An 18,745-nucleotide genomic window follows, 5' to 3' on the forward strand; every position below is an offset into this window, starting at 1 on the left:
CCTTCAGACTCAAAGACAGACTGAGAAGATTTCGTTCAGAGAAAATAAATTTTAGAAAAGCAAGGAAATGCACAGAACCAAAAGATTGATGGTTGGAAGGAAAGGCTGTGTTGGTTTCAGAAACAGGGCAGGACAGGCTGTGCAGGGTCCCACACCAAAGGATACGTCAGGTCCAGAAATACCATAGAGTCCGGAAGGTGTGAAACCAGAGGGCATGGTGGTTGCAGACAGAGCGTAAATTCTCTGACTGGGCTCTCTACTAAGTGCTGGAATAAAACAAAGAATAAAAAGGAAATCACAAGAGAATCTACATTTGCTGTTCAATACCTCTCACAAAGGTGTGTCTGTGAAGTGCTTCTAACTGTTTGCTTCTTCTCCTAAGTGCTTATTTGAAACACAGGACGCCTGATTATAGATACTAATCTTTAATAGACAATGGCCATTGGACAAGAGGTATCCAGCCTTAGGAAGTGTTGGAAAACAATAACACTTTATATGAAATGCTAGGAATATTTACAGAGATCTTTTGCCCATCATCATTATCATTCTAAGGGTGCAGCTTTTAAGCAAGTAAAGACATTTATTCTATATTCTCTCTGAAAGTATTCTTGGGGAACACTGGCCCTGTGAGCTGCAGAAAGGACTCATTTACTTTTAAACATATTTAGCCATCAATTGAAATCAACACTTAATACTCCTCAAATATTAGTCAGGCATATTGTTACTGGCTCCATTTAATATAAATTACTGTAATATTCAAATATATTACGATAGTCTGACAAGTGAAAAATTCACATAAATAGAAGAGCAAGTATCAAACAAAGTTTGCATAGAAAAGGCTCTTGCTTTACCAATTGGCACGCGTGGGGTTGATCTACTGTGAACACCTTGTCCTAAGTTACATAATGCAATTCAGGATATAAATTTCATCTTTATCCTTTTCAATTTTATAATCCTTTTAAAATGCACAATTTATACTATTTGGTCACAACTCTTACTCGTGTAAGCAAAGCCACATGATAAGGAGAGCAGTTGGACTGGGATGCCTGCATTCCCTGTTATGCAGTTTATTCCTTATATACTCCCTGTGCAGTAATGTTGGCATGTGATGCCGAGTTGATTAAAATCGGGTAAGAATTGTTAATAGTCCAGTTAAAAGTAGTTTCTGGGAGACATCCCTGCTTAGCGTACTCAGCATTATGGACACTTCCAGCTTAGTAAACATTGTCAATATGCTTTTCCGGTTTTGCCTCTACTGAGATCTGCATTCCTTCATGTCTGCCCTCATCTCAATAGTTGGGAAATTCTCTTTTGTGGCCTCTCTGTGTTGGGTTTGCATGGGTTAATTTTTGGTGAGGAGGGAAGAAGCCAGCCATGGAAGTGATATCTGGGTGAGTAACTGCTAAAACTTCTTCCATGTCTGGCAACACCAATCTCTGGCTGCCTCTGGGAACAGGCACATTGCTAAGCCAATTAGAAAAGCTGGTAATGCCTCTAGGATCATTTATGTAAGCAATTGGGGGCCACTAGAAAAAAGAAGCTTTAAGAAGTTAAATAGAAAAAAATTATAAATTTTTAATCCCTGCCGTAGCTTTCAGCACCACCTTTCTCTTCTGAAAAATGTCTCTGAACCTTTCTGTTGACACTAGCTCTATTGCTCCATTATGTTTAGTGTAAGTATTGCTGCATTTGCTTACAGAATCTGTGCAGTATGAAGGGAGATGCTGCCTAGGAACCCACATCCAAGTGGCTATAATTGCTTGAAAAGCAGACTTACCAGCAGGAGCAGGACCATGAGGTGTGCTGATTCTTTGGGGTACAAACTGAACCTCAGAAGATCCTGTTCAGAGAAAAAAAAAATTACTTCAGAGATGGTCAATTTTAAATCCAAGGAAACACACAGAAGTGAAATGGTTGTGGCTTCAAGGCAAGGCTATTACAAAAATATAAATGATTTAAACAGAAAAAAATATAAGCCATTAGTAGGGGGAGAAAAGGAGAAAGAGAAAAGAATAAAATAATTAATAAAAGAAAATACCAAAGCCCCCCAGCACTATACCATCACCACCATCACTCCCTAAAACTAAAAATCAAACCAACCAACCAACCCAACCCAAACTCAAAACAAAATATTCCCAGGTAAATAAGGACTAATTAAAAAAAAAAATTACAGTAGTAATTTTGATCCCTGGGTTACCTTTAACCATCCCCTTTCTTTTCTGAAAAAAAAGTCTCAGCACCTGTTTTATTGCTCTGTTGGATTTGCATTTAAATCTTGCTATATTTGCCTACAGAAGCTGTGCAGCATGAAGGGAGATGCTGCCTAGGATCCCACATCCAAGTGACTGCAACTGTTTGAAAAGCAGACTTACGTTCAGGAGCAGGAACAGGAGCAGGAGGTGTCCGGACTGCTCGGGGTGAAACACGAGGCTGAAAAATATCTGTTCAGAGCAGGTAAATTTTAGAAAGGAAGTGATTACACAGAACTGAAATGGTTACGTTTGCAAGAAAAAGCTATTAGAAAAGCATTAATTGTTTATATCAGCAAGAAAGGGAAAAGCCTTTGGTTAAAAAAGAAAGAATGGAAAATAAAAGCAGTCATTAAAATAAAAAATCAAAAAATTAAACACACACCCAGCCCACCATGACCACTCCACAAAACCAAGAAATCCGTCTAACCAAGCAAGCACACCCAAACTAAACGGAAACATATCTAAGCAAATTAAGAATCAATAGGAAAAGAAAAGATTCCCATTCCAGTCAAAGTTTTAATCTCTATTTTAGCTTTCACCATCTTTCTCTTCTGAAAAATATCTTTGAATGTTTCTGTTTGCATTAATTTTAATCCAAAATATCATTGCATGTGTGTGTTGCTACATTTGCCTACATGGGCAGCATGAATGGAGGCGCCGTCTGGGAACCCACATCCAAGTGACTCCAACTCTTTGAAAAGCAGACTTACCTTCAGGAGCAGGAACAGGAGCAGGAGGTGTCCGGGGTGTCCGGACTGCTCGGGGTGAAACACGAGGCTGAAAAATATCTGTTCAGAAAAAGTCAGTTTAAAACAGCAAAGAAATGCATAGAACGGAAATGGTTATGGATGCAAGGAAAGGGTCTTAGAAATGTTCAGGGTTTCTAAGACAAAGAAAGGAAGGCAGGCAGGAAGACAAGAAGACCCGAAGGCATGAAGACAGGCAGGAAGGCAAAGAAGAAGGGGAGAAGGGGAGAAGAGGAGAAGGGGAGAAGGGGAGGAGAGGAGATGTAAAAAATAATAGTATAAAAAAATTAAAAATCAAACATCCATGAACCCTTCCCAACCACTCCCCAAAACCAAATCTGCCAAGCAAACAAGCATCCAAACCCAAACTAAAACAAAGAAATACCCACAAAGAAATAGGGACTAATAGAAAAAAATATTACAGTAATAATTTTGATCCCTGTGTAAGCTTGAACCACCTCCCGTCTCTTCTGAAAAAGTCTCAGAACATTTCTTTCAGCACCAGTTTTAATGCTCCATGATGTTTACAATTAAATATTGTGGTATTTGCCTACAGAAGCTGTGGAGCATGAATGGAGGTGCTGTCTGGGAACCCACATCCAAGTGACCGCAACTCTTTGAAAAGCAGACTTACCTTCAGGAGCAGGAACAGGAGCAGGAGGTGTCCGGGGTGTCCGGACTGCTCGGGGTGAAACACGAGGCTGAAAAATATCTGTTCAGAAAAAGTCAGTTTAAAACAGCAAATAAATACATAGAACGAAAATGGTTATGGATGCAAGGAAAGGGTCTTAGAAATGTTCAGGGTTTCTAAGAGAAAGAAAGAAAGGCAAGCAGGAAGGCAGGAAGGAAGGCAGGAAGGACAGGGGAATGAAAGAAGGAAAGAAGAAAAATGAAAGAAGAAAAGAAGAAAAAGAGAAAAAGGAAAGATCGAAAAGGGAGGAAAGAAGAAAAAGGAAAGCAAAAGAAAGCAAGAAAGCAAGCAAGCAAGCAAGCAAGCAAGAAAGAAAGAAAGAAAGAAAGAAAGGAAAAAATAACAGTATAAAAAATTATAAATCAAACTTCCACGTGCCCTTCACAACCACTCCCCAAAATGAAATCAGCCAAGCAACCAAGCATCCAAACACAAACTAAAACAAAGAAATACCCACAAAGAAATAGGGACTAATAGAAAAGACATTACAATAATAATTTTAATCCCCATGTAAGCTTGAACGACCCTCTGTCTCTTCTCAAAAAAATATCAGAACATTTCTTTCAGCATCAGTTTTAATGCTCCATGATGTTCACAATTAAATATTGTGGTATTTGCCTACAGAAGCTGTGCAGCATGAAGGGAGATGCTGCCTAGGAACCCACATCCAAGTGACTGCAACTCTTTGAAAAGCAGACTTACCTTCAGGAGCAGGAACAGGAGTAGGAGGTGTCTGGGGTGCTCGAGGCTGAACAGTAACCTGAAATATATCTGTTCAAAGAAAGGAAATTTACTTCAGAGGTGGTAAATTTTACAGAAGTAAGGAAATGCATGGAAGTGAAATGATTATATTTGTGAGGAAAAACGATTACAAGAACATTCATGATTTCTAATGTAATAAAAGGAAAAAGCCTTTGGAAAAAAAGAAAAAAAAAAAAAAGAAAAAAAAAGGTATTAAAAAAGTCAAAAAACCACCACCCATTACTGCTATTATGCAAATCCAAAAGATCCAAGCAACCAGGTAACCAAAGCCACCCAAAAATCAAAAATCCTCAAGCAAATCGGGACCAATAGAAAAAACCATTCCAGGAGTAATTTTAATCCCTGCGTTAGCTTTCACCACCTCCTTTCTCTTCTGAAAAAAGTCCCAGAATATTTCTCTTAGTACCAGTATTAATGCTCCATTATGTTTACAATTAAATATGGTGATATTTGCCTAGAGAAGCTGTGCAGCATGAAGAGAGATCTTGGCTGGGAACCATATGCAAGTGAGCATAATTGCTTAAAAAGCAGACTTACCCGGAATTTCAGGACCATGAGGTGCAGCAACTCCTCTGGGCACAAACTGAGTCTGAAAAGATTCTGTTCAAAGAAAATAAATTTTAGAAAAGGAAGGAAATGCACAGAACTGAAAGGTTGTGTTTGCAAGGCAGGGCACTTACAGAAGGGTAATTATGTATAACAGAAAGAAAAGGAAAAGGAAAAGGAAAAGGAAAAGGAAAAGGAAAAGGAAAAGGAAAAGGAAAAGGAAAAGGAAAAGGAAAAGGAAAAGGAAAAGGAAGAGGAAGAGGAAGAGGAAGAGGAAGAGGAAGAGGAAGGAAGGAAGGAAGGAAGGAAGGAAGGAAGGAAGGAAGGAAGGAAGGAAGGAAGGAAGGAAGGAAACGGTAGTAATAACAAATCAAAATCAAACACCCACTGCCAAGACTCCCTAAAAGCAAAAAATCCCATCAATCAAGCAGCCAAACCCAAATTAAAATACTCAAGCAGATACAGACTAATGGAATAAAACATTACAGCAGTATTTGTAGTCCCTCGTTACATGCTACCATCCCCTTTCTCTTTTGAAAAAAGTCTCAGAATGTTTCTGTTAACATTAGTTTAATTGTTCAATTATGTTTACTCCATTATGTTTATGCTCCATTTAAATGTTGTTGTATTTGTCTACAGAGGATGTGCAGCATGAAGGGAGATGTCAGAAAGGAACCCACACCTAAGGGACTGGAATTGCTTAAAAGGCAGACTTACCATCACTCTCTTGAGCATGAGCAGGAGGTGTTTGGTCCAGTTGCACTCCAACGCGACCCCAAAAAGAATCTAAACAGAGAAAGTAGTTTTAAAATTAAAATACTATTAAATTTTATAAAACAAGGAAATTTAGAGCACAGAAATGGTTGTGGTTGCAAGGAAAGGATGCTACAAAAATATTATTGATTTATATCATAAAGGAAAAACAAACACATGCAAAAAAAACAAAGAAAGAAAGCAAGAAATGAATTTAAAATAATAAAAAAAATACCAAACTCCCCCCATAAACTAAACACACGCCCACCCACCTCCACCATGCCCAAAACCCAAGAATCTAACTAAGAAAGCAACCAAACCCAAACTAAAAAAATATCCAAAGCAAATAAATAGGCACCTGTAGAAAAAGCTATTACAGTAGTAATTTTGATCCATGTGATAGCATTCATCATCATCATCTTTGCCTTCTGAGAAAAGTCTCACAACATTTCTGTGAACACTAGTATTTCTCCTTTGTAATGATTATAATTAAGTAATTTTGTATTTGCCTCCAGAATCTGTGCAGCGTGAAGGGAGGTGCTGGTTGGGAACCCACATCCAAGAACTAGAATTGCTCAAAAGGCAGACTTACCATGTTGAGCAGGAGCAGGAGGTGTTTGAGGTACAACGGGATGTGAAAATGAGTCTGTTCAGAGAAAGCAAAATTATGTCAGAGAAAGTAAATTTTCAAAGGAAATGCAAAGAACTGAAATGTTATGGTTGGGAGAAATGGCAATTTCAAACTGTTAGTAGTAGTTTTATTGTTCCATTATGTTTACAATCAAGTCTTGTACTTGTCTGCAGAAGCTGTGCAGCATGAAGGGAGGTGCTGGTTGGGAACCCACATCCAAGGGACTAAAATTGCTTGAAAGGCAGACTTACCAGAAGGAGCAGGAGCAGGAGGTGTACCAGCTGCTGCGGGTTCAAAGACAAGCCAAAGAGTTTATGTTCAGAGAAAGTAAATTTAAAAAATGAGAATATGTTCAGAACTGGAATGCTTGTGGTTGCAAGGAAAAGTTATTACAAAATGAAAATAGTTTAAAGCAGAAAGAAAGGAAGAAGACTCCAATTTTATTTAAAAGAAAGAAATTACAAGAGGTAAGAAAAGAAAAAAAACAAACACGCACCCACCCACCTCCATCACTCCCCAAACCCAAGAATCCAACCAAGCAAGCAACCAAACCCAAACTAAACTCAAGCATATGCAAACAAATAGGCACCTGTAGAAAAAACTCCAACATTAGTAATTTTAATCCCTGTGACAGCTTTTACCATCATCTTTTTCTCCTGAGAAAAGTCTCACAACATTTGTCTTAACACTAGTTTTTCTACTTCATAATGTTTGCAATTAAGTAATTTTGTATTTGCCTCCAGAATTTTTGCAGCATGAAGGGGGGTGCTGGTTGGGAACCCACATCCAAGGGACTAGAATTGCTCAAAAGACAGACTTACCACGCTGAGCAGGAGCAGGAGCAGGAGCAGGAGGTGGAGGTGTTTGAGGTACAACAGGTTGCCAAAATGAGTCTGTTCAGAGAAAGCAAAATTACATTGGTGCAAGTAAATTTTCAAAGACAAGGAAATGCACAGAACTCAAATATTATGGTTGGGAGAAATGGCAATTTCAAACTGTTAGCAGTAGTTTTATTGTTCAACTATGTTTACAATCAAGTCTTGTTGTACTTGTCTGCAGAAGCTGTGCAGCATGAAGGGAGGTGCTGGTTGGGAAACCACATCCAAGGAACGAGAATTACTTGAAAAGAAGACTTACCAGAAGGAGCAGGAGGTGTTTTAGGTACAACAGGTTGCCAAAATGAGTCTGTTCAGAAGAAGCAAAATTATGTCAGAGGAAGTAAATTTTCAAAGACAAGGAAATGCACAGAACTGAAATGGTTATGGTTGGGAGAAATGGCAATTTCAAACTGTTAGCAGTAGTTTCATTGTTCCATTATGTTTACAATCAAGTCTTGTTGTACTTGTCTGCAGAAACTGTGCAGCATGAAGGGAGGTGCTGGTTGGGAACCCACATCCAAGGGACTAGAATTGCTTGAAAACACGACCTACCAGAAGGAGCAGGAGCGGGAGGTGTTTTAGGTACAACAGGTTGCCAAAATGAGTCTGTTCAGAGAAAACAAAATTATGTCAGAGAAAGTAAATTTTCAAAGACAAGGAAATGCACAGAACTGAAATGGTTATGGTTGCAAGAAATGGCAATTTCAAACTGTTAGCAGTAGTTTCATTGTTCCATTATGTTTACAATCAAGTCTTGTTGTACTTGTCTGCAGAAGCTGTGCAGGGTGAAGGGAGGTGCTGGTTGGGAACCACTTCCAAAAGAAGAGAATTTCTTGAAAAGAAGACTTACCAGAAGGAGCAGCAGCGGGAGGTGTTTTAGGTACAACAGGTTGCCAAAATGAGTCTGTTCAGAGAAAGCAAAATTACGTCAGAGAAAGTAAATTTTCAAAGACAAGGAAATGCACAGAACTCAAATGTTATGGTTGGGAGAAATGGCAATTTCAAACTGTTAGCAGTAGTTTTATTGTTCAATTATGTTTACAATCAAGTCTTGTTGTACTTGTCTGCAGAAGCTGTGCAGCATGAAGGGAGGTGCTGGTTGGGAACCCACATCCAAGGGACTAGAATTGCTTGAAAACACGACCTACCAGAAGGAGCAGCAGCGGGAGGTGTTTTAGGTACAACAGGTTGCCAAAATGAGTCTGTTCAGAAGAAGCAAAATTATGTCAGAGGAAGTAAATTTTCAAAGACAAGGAAATGCACAGAACTGAAATGGTTATGGTTGGGAGAAATGGCAATTTTCAAACTGTTAGCAGTAGTTTTATTGTTCAATTATGTTTACAATCAAGTCTTGTTGTACTTGTCTGCAGAAGCTGTGCAGCATGAAGGGAGGTGCTGGTTGGGAACCCACATCCAAGGGACTAGAATTGCTTGAAAAGAAGACTTACCAGAAGGAGCAGGAGCAGGAGGTGTTTTAGGTACAACAGGTTGCCAAAATGAGTCTGTTCAGAAGAAGCAAAATTATGTCAGAGGAAGTAAATTTTCAAAGACAAGGAAATGCACAGAACTGAAATGGTTATGGTTGGGAGAAATGGCAATTTCAAACTGTTAGCAGTAGTTTTATTGTTCAATTATGTTTACAATCATGTCTTGTTGTACTTGTCTGCAGAAGCTGTGCAGGGTGAAGGGCGGTGCTGGTTGGGAACTCACATCCAAGAGACTAGAATTGCTTGAAAACACGACCTACCAGAAGGAGCAGGAGCAGGAGCAGGAGCAGGAGCAAGAGGTGAACCAGGTGCTGCAGGTTTAAAGACAAGCCTAAGAGATTCTGTTTTGGGAAAGTAAATTTAAAAATAAAGAAAGCAAAGAACTAGAAGGCTTGTTGTTGCAAGAAAAAGTTATTACAAAATGAAAATTGTTTAAAACAGAAACAAATGAAGAATTAACTGTTTTAAACAAAAAGAGAAAGAAAGAAAGTAAAAGAAGTTATAAAAGAAAAAAATTGAAGACCCACCCACCCACGACTACTACTGCCCAAAACCTAAATGTCCAACCAAGCAAGCAACCAAACCCAAACTAAAATCAAGCTCTTTCACCACCATCTTTCTCTTCTGAGAAAAGTCTCACAACATTTCTGTGAACACTAGTTTTTCTACATCATATAGTATGCAGTTATGTAATTTTGTATTTGCCTCCAGAATTTTTGCAGCATCAAGGGAGATGCTGGCTAGGAACCTGCATCCAAGGGACTACAATTGCTCAAAAGTCAGACTTACCACGCAGAGCAGGAGCAGGAGCAGGAGCAGGAGCAGAAGCAAGAGCAGGAGCAAGAGTAGAAGCAGGAGCAGAAGCAGGAGCAAGAGTAGGAGCAAGAGTAGGAGCAGGAACAGGAGCAGGAGCAGGAGCAGGAGCAGGAGCTGGATGCATCACAACTGCTTCAGGTTGTAACTGAGCCTTCAAACGTCCTGTTCAGAGAAAGTAAATTTTAAAAAGCAAATAAAATGCACAGAACTGCTGGAATAGTTATCATAATAAGAAACATCTATTGCAAAACGGTAATGATTTATAACAGAAAGAATGAAAGATGGCAGGAAGAAAGGCGGGAATGCAGGGAGGCAGGAAAGAAAGGAAAAGAAGGAAAGAAAAGAAAGAAAAGAAAGAAAAGAAAGAAAAGAAAGAAAGGGAGAAAGATGGAAAGAGAGAAAGACGGAAAGACGGAAAGAGAGAAAGAGAGAAAGAAAGAAAGAGAGAAAGAGAGAAAGAGAGAAAGAAAGAAAGAAAGAAAGAAAGAAAGAAAGAAAGAAAGAAAGAAAGAAAGAAAGTTAATAAAATAACATTTACAAATTGTAACTGAAGCAATCACTGACCTACAGCCAATAATATCCAAAATCAAAAACATCCAATCGAAGCACCCAAACCCAAAGGAAAATCAAAAAAAGCCTCAAGCAAATCGGGACCAATACGAAAAAATCCATTCCGGTACTAATTTTAATCCCAGCGTTAGCTTTCACCACCTCCTTTCTCTTCTGAAAAAAGTCCCAGAATATTTCTGTTAGAACTAGTTTTAATGCTCCATTATGTTTACAATCAAACATGGCGATATTTGCCTAGAGAAGCTGTGCAGCATGAAGAGAGATCTTGGCTGGGAATCCACATCCAAGTGAGTATAATTGCTTAAAAAGCAGACTTACTCAGAACCCAAGGAGGTCGAGGGTCACCAACTCCTTCAGTATAAATGATAGACTGAGAAGATTTGGTTCAGAGAAAGTAAATTTTAGAAAAGCACAGAAATGCACAGAACTGAAAGGTTGATGGTTGGGAGGAAAGACTATGTTGGTTCCAGAAACAGGGTAGGATAGGCTGTGCAGGTTGTCACACCAAAGGATACATCAGATTCAGAAAGACTGTAGGTTCCAGAGGGTGTCACACCAGAGGGCATGGTGGTTGCAGAAAGAGTGTAAATTCTCTGACTAGGCTCTCTACTAGGTGCTAAAATAAAACAAAGAATAAAAAGGAAATCACAAGAGAGTCTACATTTGCTGTTCAATACCTCTCACAAAGGTGTGTCTGTGAAGTGCTTCTAACTGTTTGCTTCTTCTCCTAAGTGCTTATTTGAAACACAGGACACCTGATTATAGATACTAATCTTTAATAGACAATGGCCATTGGACAAGAGGTATCCAGCCTAAGGAAGTGCTAGAGAAGAATAACACTTTATATGAAATGCTAGGAATATTTACAGAGATCTTTTGCCCATCATCATTATCATTCCAAGGCTGTGGCTTTTAAGCAAGTAAACACATTTATTCTATATTCTCTCTGAAAGTATTCTTGGGGAACTCTGGCCTTGTGAGCTGCAGAAAGGACTCATTTACTTTTAAACATATTTCACCATCAATTGAAATCAACACTTAATACTCCTCAAATATTAGTCAGGCATATTGTTACTGGCTCCATTTAAATTAAATTACTGTAATATTCAAATATGTTACGATAGTCTGACAAGTGAAAAATTCACGTATGTAGAATAGTGAGTATCAAACAAAGTTTGCATAGAAAAGGCTCTTGCTTTACCAATTGGCACGTGTGGGGTTGAGCTACTGTGAACACCTTGTCCTAAGTTACATAATGCAATTCAGGATATAAATTTCATCTTTATCCTTTTCAATTTTATAATCCTTTTAAACTGTATGATTTATACTATTTGGTCACAACTCTTACTCGTGTAAGCAAAGCCACATGACAAGGAGAGCAGTTGGACTGGGAGGCCGGCATTCCTTATTATGCAGTTTATTCCTTATATACTCCCAGGGCAGTAATGTTGGCAAGTGATGCCGAGTTGATTAAAATCAGGTAAGAATTGTTAATAGTCCAGTCAAAAGTAGTTTCTGGGAGACATCCCTGCTTAGCGTACTCAGCATTATGGACACTTCCAGCTTAGTAAACATTGTCAATATGCTTTTCTGGTATTGCCTCTACTGAGATCTGCATTCCTTCATGTCTGCGCTCATCTCAATAGTTGGGAAATTCTCTTCTGTGGCCTCTCTGTGTTGTGTTTGCATGGGTTAATTTTTGGTGAGGAGGGAAGAAGCCAGCCATGGAAGTGATATCTGGGTGAGGAGCTGCTAAAACTTCTTCCATGTCTGGCAACACCAATCTCTGGCTGCCTCTGGGAACAGGCACATTGCTAAGCCAATTAGAAAAGCTGGTAATGCCTCTAGGATCATTTATGTAAGCAATTGGGGACCACTAGAAAAAAGAAGCTACAAGAAGTTAATTCGAAAAAAATTACAAAATTTTAATCCTTGCCTTAGCTTTCAGCATCACCTTTCTCTTCTGAAAAATGTCTCTGAACCTTTCTGTTGACACTAGCTCTATTGTTCCATTATGTTTAGATGTAAGTATTGTATTTGCCTTCAGAATTTTTGCAGCATCAAGGGAGATGCTGGCTAGGAACCTGCATCCAAGGGACTGCAATTGCTCAGAAGTCAGACTTACCACGCAGAGCAGGAGCAGGAGTAGGAGCAGGAGCAGAAGCAAGAGCAGGAGCAGGAGCAGGAGCAGGAGCAGGAGCAGGAGCAGAAGCAAGAGCAGAAGCAAGAGTAGAAGCAGGAGCAGGAGCAAGAGTAGGAGCAAGAGTAGGAGCAGGAACAGGAGCAGGAGCAGGAGCAGGAGCAGGAGCTGGATGCATCACAACTGCTTCAGGTTGTAACTGAGCCTTCAAACGTCCTGTTCAGAGAAAGTAAATTTTAAAAAGCAAATAAAATGCACAGAACTGCTGGAATAGTTATCATAATAAGAAACATCTATTGCAAAACGGTAATGATTTATAACAGAAAGAATGAAAGATGGCAGGAAGAAAGGCGGGAATGCAGGGAGGCAGGAAAGAAAGGAAAGAAAGGAAAGAAAGGAAAGAAAAGAAAGAAAAGAAAGAAAAGAAAGAAAAGAGAGAAAAGGAGAAAGACGGAAAGAGAGAAAGACGGAAAGAGAGAAAGAGAGAAAGAGAGAAAGACGGAAAGAGAGAAAGACGGAAAGAGAGAAAGAGAGAGAGAGAGAGAGAGAGAGAGAGAAAGAAAGAAAGAAAGAAAGAAAGAAAGAAAGAAAGAAAGAAAGAAAGAAAGAAAGAAAGAAAGAAAGAAAGAAAGAAAGAAAGAAAGAAAGAAAGGAAAGAAAGTTAACAAAATAACATTTACAAATTGTAACTGAAGCAATCACTGACCTACAGCCAATAATATCCAAAATCAAAAACATCCAATCGAACAAGCACCCAAACCCAAAGGAAAATCAAAAAAGCCTCAAGCAAATCGGGACCAATACAAAAAAATCCATTCCGGTACTAATTTTAATCCCAGCGTTAGCTTTCACCACCTCCTTTCTCTTCTGAAAAAAGTCCCAGAATATTTCTGTTAGAACTAGTTTTAATGCTCTATTATGTTTACAATCAAACATGGCGATATTTGCCTAGAGAAGCTGTGCAGCATGAAGAGAGATCTTGGCTGGGAACCCACCTGCAAGTGAGTATAATTGCTTAAAAAGCAGACTTACTCAGAACCCAAGGAGGTCGAGGGTCACCAACTCCTTCAGTATAAATGATAGACTGAGAAGATTTGGTTCAGAGAAAGTAAATTTTAGAAAAGCACAGAAATGCACAGAACTGAAAGGTTGATGGTTGGGAGGAAAGGCTATGTTGGTTCCAGAAACAGAGTAGGATAGGCTGTGCAGGTTGTCACACCAAAGGATACATCAGATTCAGAAAGACTGTAGGTTCCAGAGGGTGTCACACCAGAGGGCACGGTGGTTGCAGACAGAGTGTAAATTCTCTGACTAGGCTCTCTACTAGGTGCTGAAATAAAACAAAGAATAAAAAGGAAATCACAAGAGAATCTACATTTGCTGTTCAATACCTCTCACAAAGGTGTGTCTGTGAAGTGCTTCTAACTGTTTCCTTCTTCTCCTATGTACTTATTTGAAACACAGGACACCTGATTATAGATACTAATCTTTAATAGACAATGGCCATTGGACAAGAGGTATCCAGCCTTAGGAAGTGCTAGAGAAGAATAACACTTTATATGAAATGCTAGGAATATTTACAGAGATCTTCTGCCCATCATCATTATCATTCCAAGGCTGCAGCTTTTGAGCAAGTAAAGACATTTATTCTCTCTGAAAGTATTCTTGGGGAACTCTGGCCTTGTGAGCTGCAGAAAGGACTCATTTACTTTTAAACATATTTCACCATCAATTGAAATCAACACCTAATGCTCCTCAAATATTAGTCAGGCATATGGTTACTGGCTCCATTTAATATAAATTACTGTAATATTCAAATATGTTACGATAGTCTGACAAGTGAAAAATTCACATATGGAAAATAGAGTGTATCAAATAATATTTGCATAGAAAAGGCTCTTTCTTTACCAATTAGCAAGTGTGGGGTTGAGCTACTGTGAACACCTTGTCCTAAGTTACATAATGCAATTGAGAATATAAATTTTATCTTTATTCTTTTCAATATTCTAATCCTTCTAAAATGCACGATTTATACTATTTGGTCACAACTCTTACTCGTGTAAGCAAAGCCACATGACAAGGAGAGCAGTGGGACTGGGATGCCTGCCTTCCCTGTTATGCAGTTTATTCCTTATATACACACTGTGCAGTAATGCTGGCACGTGATGCCGAGTTGATTAAAATCGGGTAAGAATTGTTAATAGTCCAGCCAAAAGTAGTTTCTGGGAGACATCCCTGCTTGGCGTACTCAGCATTATGGACACTTCCAGCTTAGTAAACATTGTCAATATGCTTTTCTGGTTTTGCCCCTACTGAGATCTGCATTCCTTCATGTCTGTATTCATCGCAATAGTTGGGAAATTCTCTTTTGTGGCCTCTCTGTGTTGGGTTTTCATGGGTTAATTTTTGGTGAGGAGGGAAGACGCCAGCCATGGAAGTGATATCTGGGTGAGGAGCTGCTAATACTTCTTCCGTGCCTGGCAAAACCAATCGCTGGCTGCCTCTGGGAACAGGCACATTGCTAAGCCAATTAGAAAAGCTGGTAATGCCTCTAGGATCATTTATGTAAGCAATTGGGGACCACTAGAAAAAAGAAGCTTTAAGAAGTTAATTCGAAAAAAAATTACAAAATTTTAATCCCTGCCTTAGCTTTCAGCACCACCTTTCTCTTCTGAAAAATGTCTCTGAACCTTTCTGTTGACACTAGCTCTATTGCTCCATTATGTTTAGATGCAAGTATTGTTGTATTTGCTTACACAATCTGTGCAGCCTGAAGGGAGATCTTGGCTGGGAACCCACATCCTAGTGAGTATAATTGCTTAAAAAGCAGACTTACCTGGAACTCCGGAAGGATGAGGTGCAGCAGCTCCTTCAGACTCAAAGACAGACTGAGAAGATTTCGTTCAGAGATAATAAATTTTAGAAAAGCAAGGAATATCTCAGAACTGAAAGGTTGATGGTTGGAAGGAAAGGCTATTTTGGTTCCAGAAACAGGGTAGGACAGGCTGTGCAGGGTGTCACACCAAAGGATACGTCAGGTCCAGAAATACCATAGAGTCCGGAGGGGGTGAAACCGGAGGGCATGGGGGTTGCAGAAACAGTGTAAATTCTCTGACTAGTCTCTCTACTAGGTGCTGAAATAAAACAAAGAATAAAAAGAAAATCACAAGAGAGTCTACATTTGCTGTTCAATACCTCTCACAAAGGCGTGTCTGTGAAGTGCTTCTAACTGTTTCCTTCTTCTCCTAAGTGCTTATTTGAAACACAGGACGCCTGATTATAGATACTAATCTTTAATAGACAATGGCCATCGGACAAGAGGTATCCAGCCTAAGGAAGTGCTGGAAAACAATAACACTTTATATGAAATGCTAGGAATATTTACAGAGATCTTCTGCCCATCATCATTATCATTCCAAGGCTGCGGCTTTTAAGCAAGTAAAGACATTTATTCTATATTCTCTCTGAAAGTATTCTTGGGGAACACTGGGCCTGTTAGCTGCAGAAAGGACTCATTTACTTTTAAACATATTTCACCATCAATTAAAATCAACACCTAATGCTCCTCAAATATTAGTCAGGCATATTGTTACTGGCTCCATTTAAATTAAATTACTGTAATATTCAAATATGTTACGATAGTCTGACAAGTGAAAAATTCACATATGGAGAAAAGTGAGTATCAAACAATGTTTGCATAGAAAAGGCTCTTGCTTTACCAATTAGCACGTGTGGGGTTGAGCTACTGTGAACACATTGTCCTAAGTTACATAATGCAATTCAGGGTATAAATTTCATCTTTATCCTTTTCAATATTCTAATCCTTCTAAAACGCACGATTTATACAATTTGGTCACAACTCTTACTCGTGTAAGCAAAGCCACATGATAAGGAGAGCAGTTGTACTGGGATGCCTGCCTTCCCTATTATGCATTTTATTCCTTATATACTCCCTGTGCAGTAATGGTGGCACGTGACGCCGAGTTGATTAAAATCGGGTAAGAATTGTTAATAGTCCAGCCAAAAGTAGTTTCTGGGAGACATCCCTGCTTGGCGTACTCAGCATTATGGACAATTCCAGCTTAGTAAACATTGTCAATATGCTTTTCTATTTTTGCCACTACTGAGATCTGCATTCCTTCATGTCTGTGCTCATTGCAATAGTTGGGAAATTCTCTTTTGTGGCCTCTCTGTGTTGGGTTTGCATGGGTTAATTTTTGGTGAGGAGGGAAGAAGTCAGCCATGGAAGTGATATCTGGGTGAGGAGCTGCGAAAACTTCTTCCATGCCTGGCAAAACCAATCTCTGGCTGCCCCTGAGAACAGGCACATTGCTAAGCCAATTAGAAAAGCTGGTAATGCCTCTAGGATCATTTATGTAAGCAATTGGGGACCACTAGAAAAAAGAAGCTACAAGAAGTTAATTCGAAAAAAATTACAAAATTTTAATCCCTGCCTTAGCTTTCAGCACCACCTTTCTCTTCTGAAAAATGTCTCTGAAACTTTCTATTGACACTAGCTCAATTGCTCCATTATGTTTAGTGCAAGTATTGTTGTATTTGCTTACACAATCTGTGCAGCCTGAAGGGAGATCTTGGCTGGGAACCCACATCCAAGTGAGTATAATTACTTAAAAAGCAGACTTACCCGGAACTCCGGAAGGATGAGGTGCAGCAGCTCCTTCAGACTCAAAGACAGACTGAGAAGATTTCGTTCAGAGAAAAAATATTTTAGAAAAGCAAGGAATATCTCAGAACTGAAAGGCTGATGGTATGGAGGAAAGGCTATGTTGGTTCCAGAAACAGGGTAGGACAGGCTGTGCAGGGTGTCACACCAAAGGATACGTCAGGTCCAGAAATACCGTAGAGTCCGGAGGGGGTGAAACCAGAGGGCATGGGGGTTGCAGAAAGAGTGTAAATTCTCTGACTAGGCTCTCTACTAGGTGCTGAAATAAAACAAAGAATAAAAAGGAAATCACAAGAGAATCTACATTTGCTGTTCAATACCTCTCACAAAGGTGTGTCTGTGAAGTGCTTCTAACTGTTTGCTTCTTCTCCTAAGTGCTTATTTGAAACACAGGACACCTGATTATAGATACTAATCTTTAATAGACAATGGCCATTGGACAAGAGGTATCCAGCCTTAGGAAGTGCTAGAGAAGAATAACGCTTTATATGAAATGCTAGGAATATTTACAGAGATCTTCTGCCCATCATCATTATCATTCCAAGGCTGCAGCTTTTAAGCAAGTAAAGACATTTATTCTATATTCTCTCTGAAAGTATTCTTGGGGAACACTGGCCCTGTTAGCTGCAGAAAGGACTCATTTACTTTTAAATGTATTTCACCATCAATTGAAATCAACACTTAATACTCCTCAAATATTAGTCAGGCATATTGTTACTGGCTCCATTTAAATTAAATTACTGTAATATTCAAATATGTTACGATAGTCTGACAAGTGAAAAATTCACATAAGGAGAATAGTGAGTATCAAACAGTGTTTGCATAGAAAATGCTCTTGCTTTACCAATTAGCACGTGTGGGATTGAGCTACTGTGAACACCTTGTCCTAAGTTACATAATGCAATTGAGGATATAAATTTTATCTTTATCCTTTTCAATATTCTAATCCTTTTAAAATGCACGATTTATACTATTTGTTCACAACTCTTACTCGTGTAAGCAAAGCCACATGACAAGGAGAGCAGTTGTACTGGGATGCCTGCATTCCCTATTATGCAGTTTATTCCCTATATACTCCCTGGGCAGTAATGGTGGCACGTGATGCCGAGTTGATTAAAATCAGGTAAGAATTGTTAATAGTCCAGTTAAAAGTAGTTTCTGGGAGACATCCCTGCTTGGCGTACTCAGCATTATGGACACTTCCAGCTTAGTAAACATTGTCAATATGCTTTTCCGGTTTTGCCTCTACTGAGATCTGCAATCTTTCATGTCTGCCCTCATCTCAATAGTTGGGAAATTCTCTTCTGTGGCCTCTCTGTGTTGGGTTTGCATGGGTTAATTTTTGGTGAGGAGGGGAGAAGTCAGCCATGGAAGTGATATCTGGGTGAGGAGCTGCTAAAACTTCTTCCATGCCTGGGAAAACTAATTGCTGGCTGCCTCTGAGAACAGACACATTCCTAAGCCAATTAGAAAAGCCGGTAATCCCCCTAGGAATTATTTATTGACGAAAGACAAAACCTTGGGAACTCTCTTTTTCTTGCCTGGAGGGGTGGGTAGGAGCCAGGCTCCTCCCGATGCGGGGCCGGCCACATGGCCAGGACCGAGTGGCCACGGTTGGCACGACTGAGCCGATGCCACATGGCCACGGCTATCTCAGCATGGCTCACAATGAACTTTATTTGCTTTGCCACTTTTAGCCAGCCATGCTGCAAACAGAAGGGCAAAAAGCGCTCCGCATGAAGAGAGGTGCTGAGTGGAGCCAGCAGCCGGTGCGGCCCGCGGGGTGCCG

This window comes from Zosterops lateralis (genome assembly GCF_965231275.1).
Source record: "Zosterops lateralis genome assembly, chromosome: Z".
Taxonomy (NCBI): Eukaryota; Metazoa; Chordata; class Aves; order Passeriformes; family Zosteropidae; genus Zosterops; species Zosterops lateralis.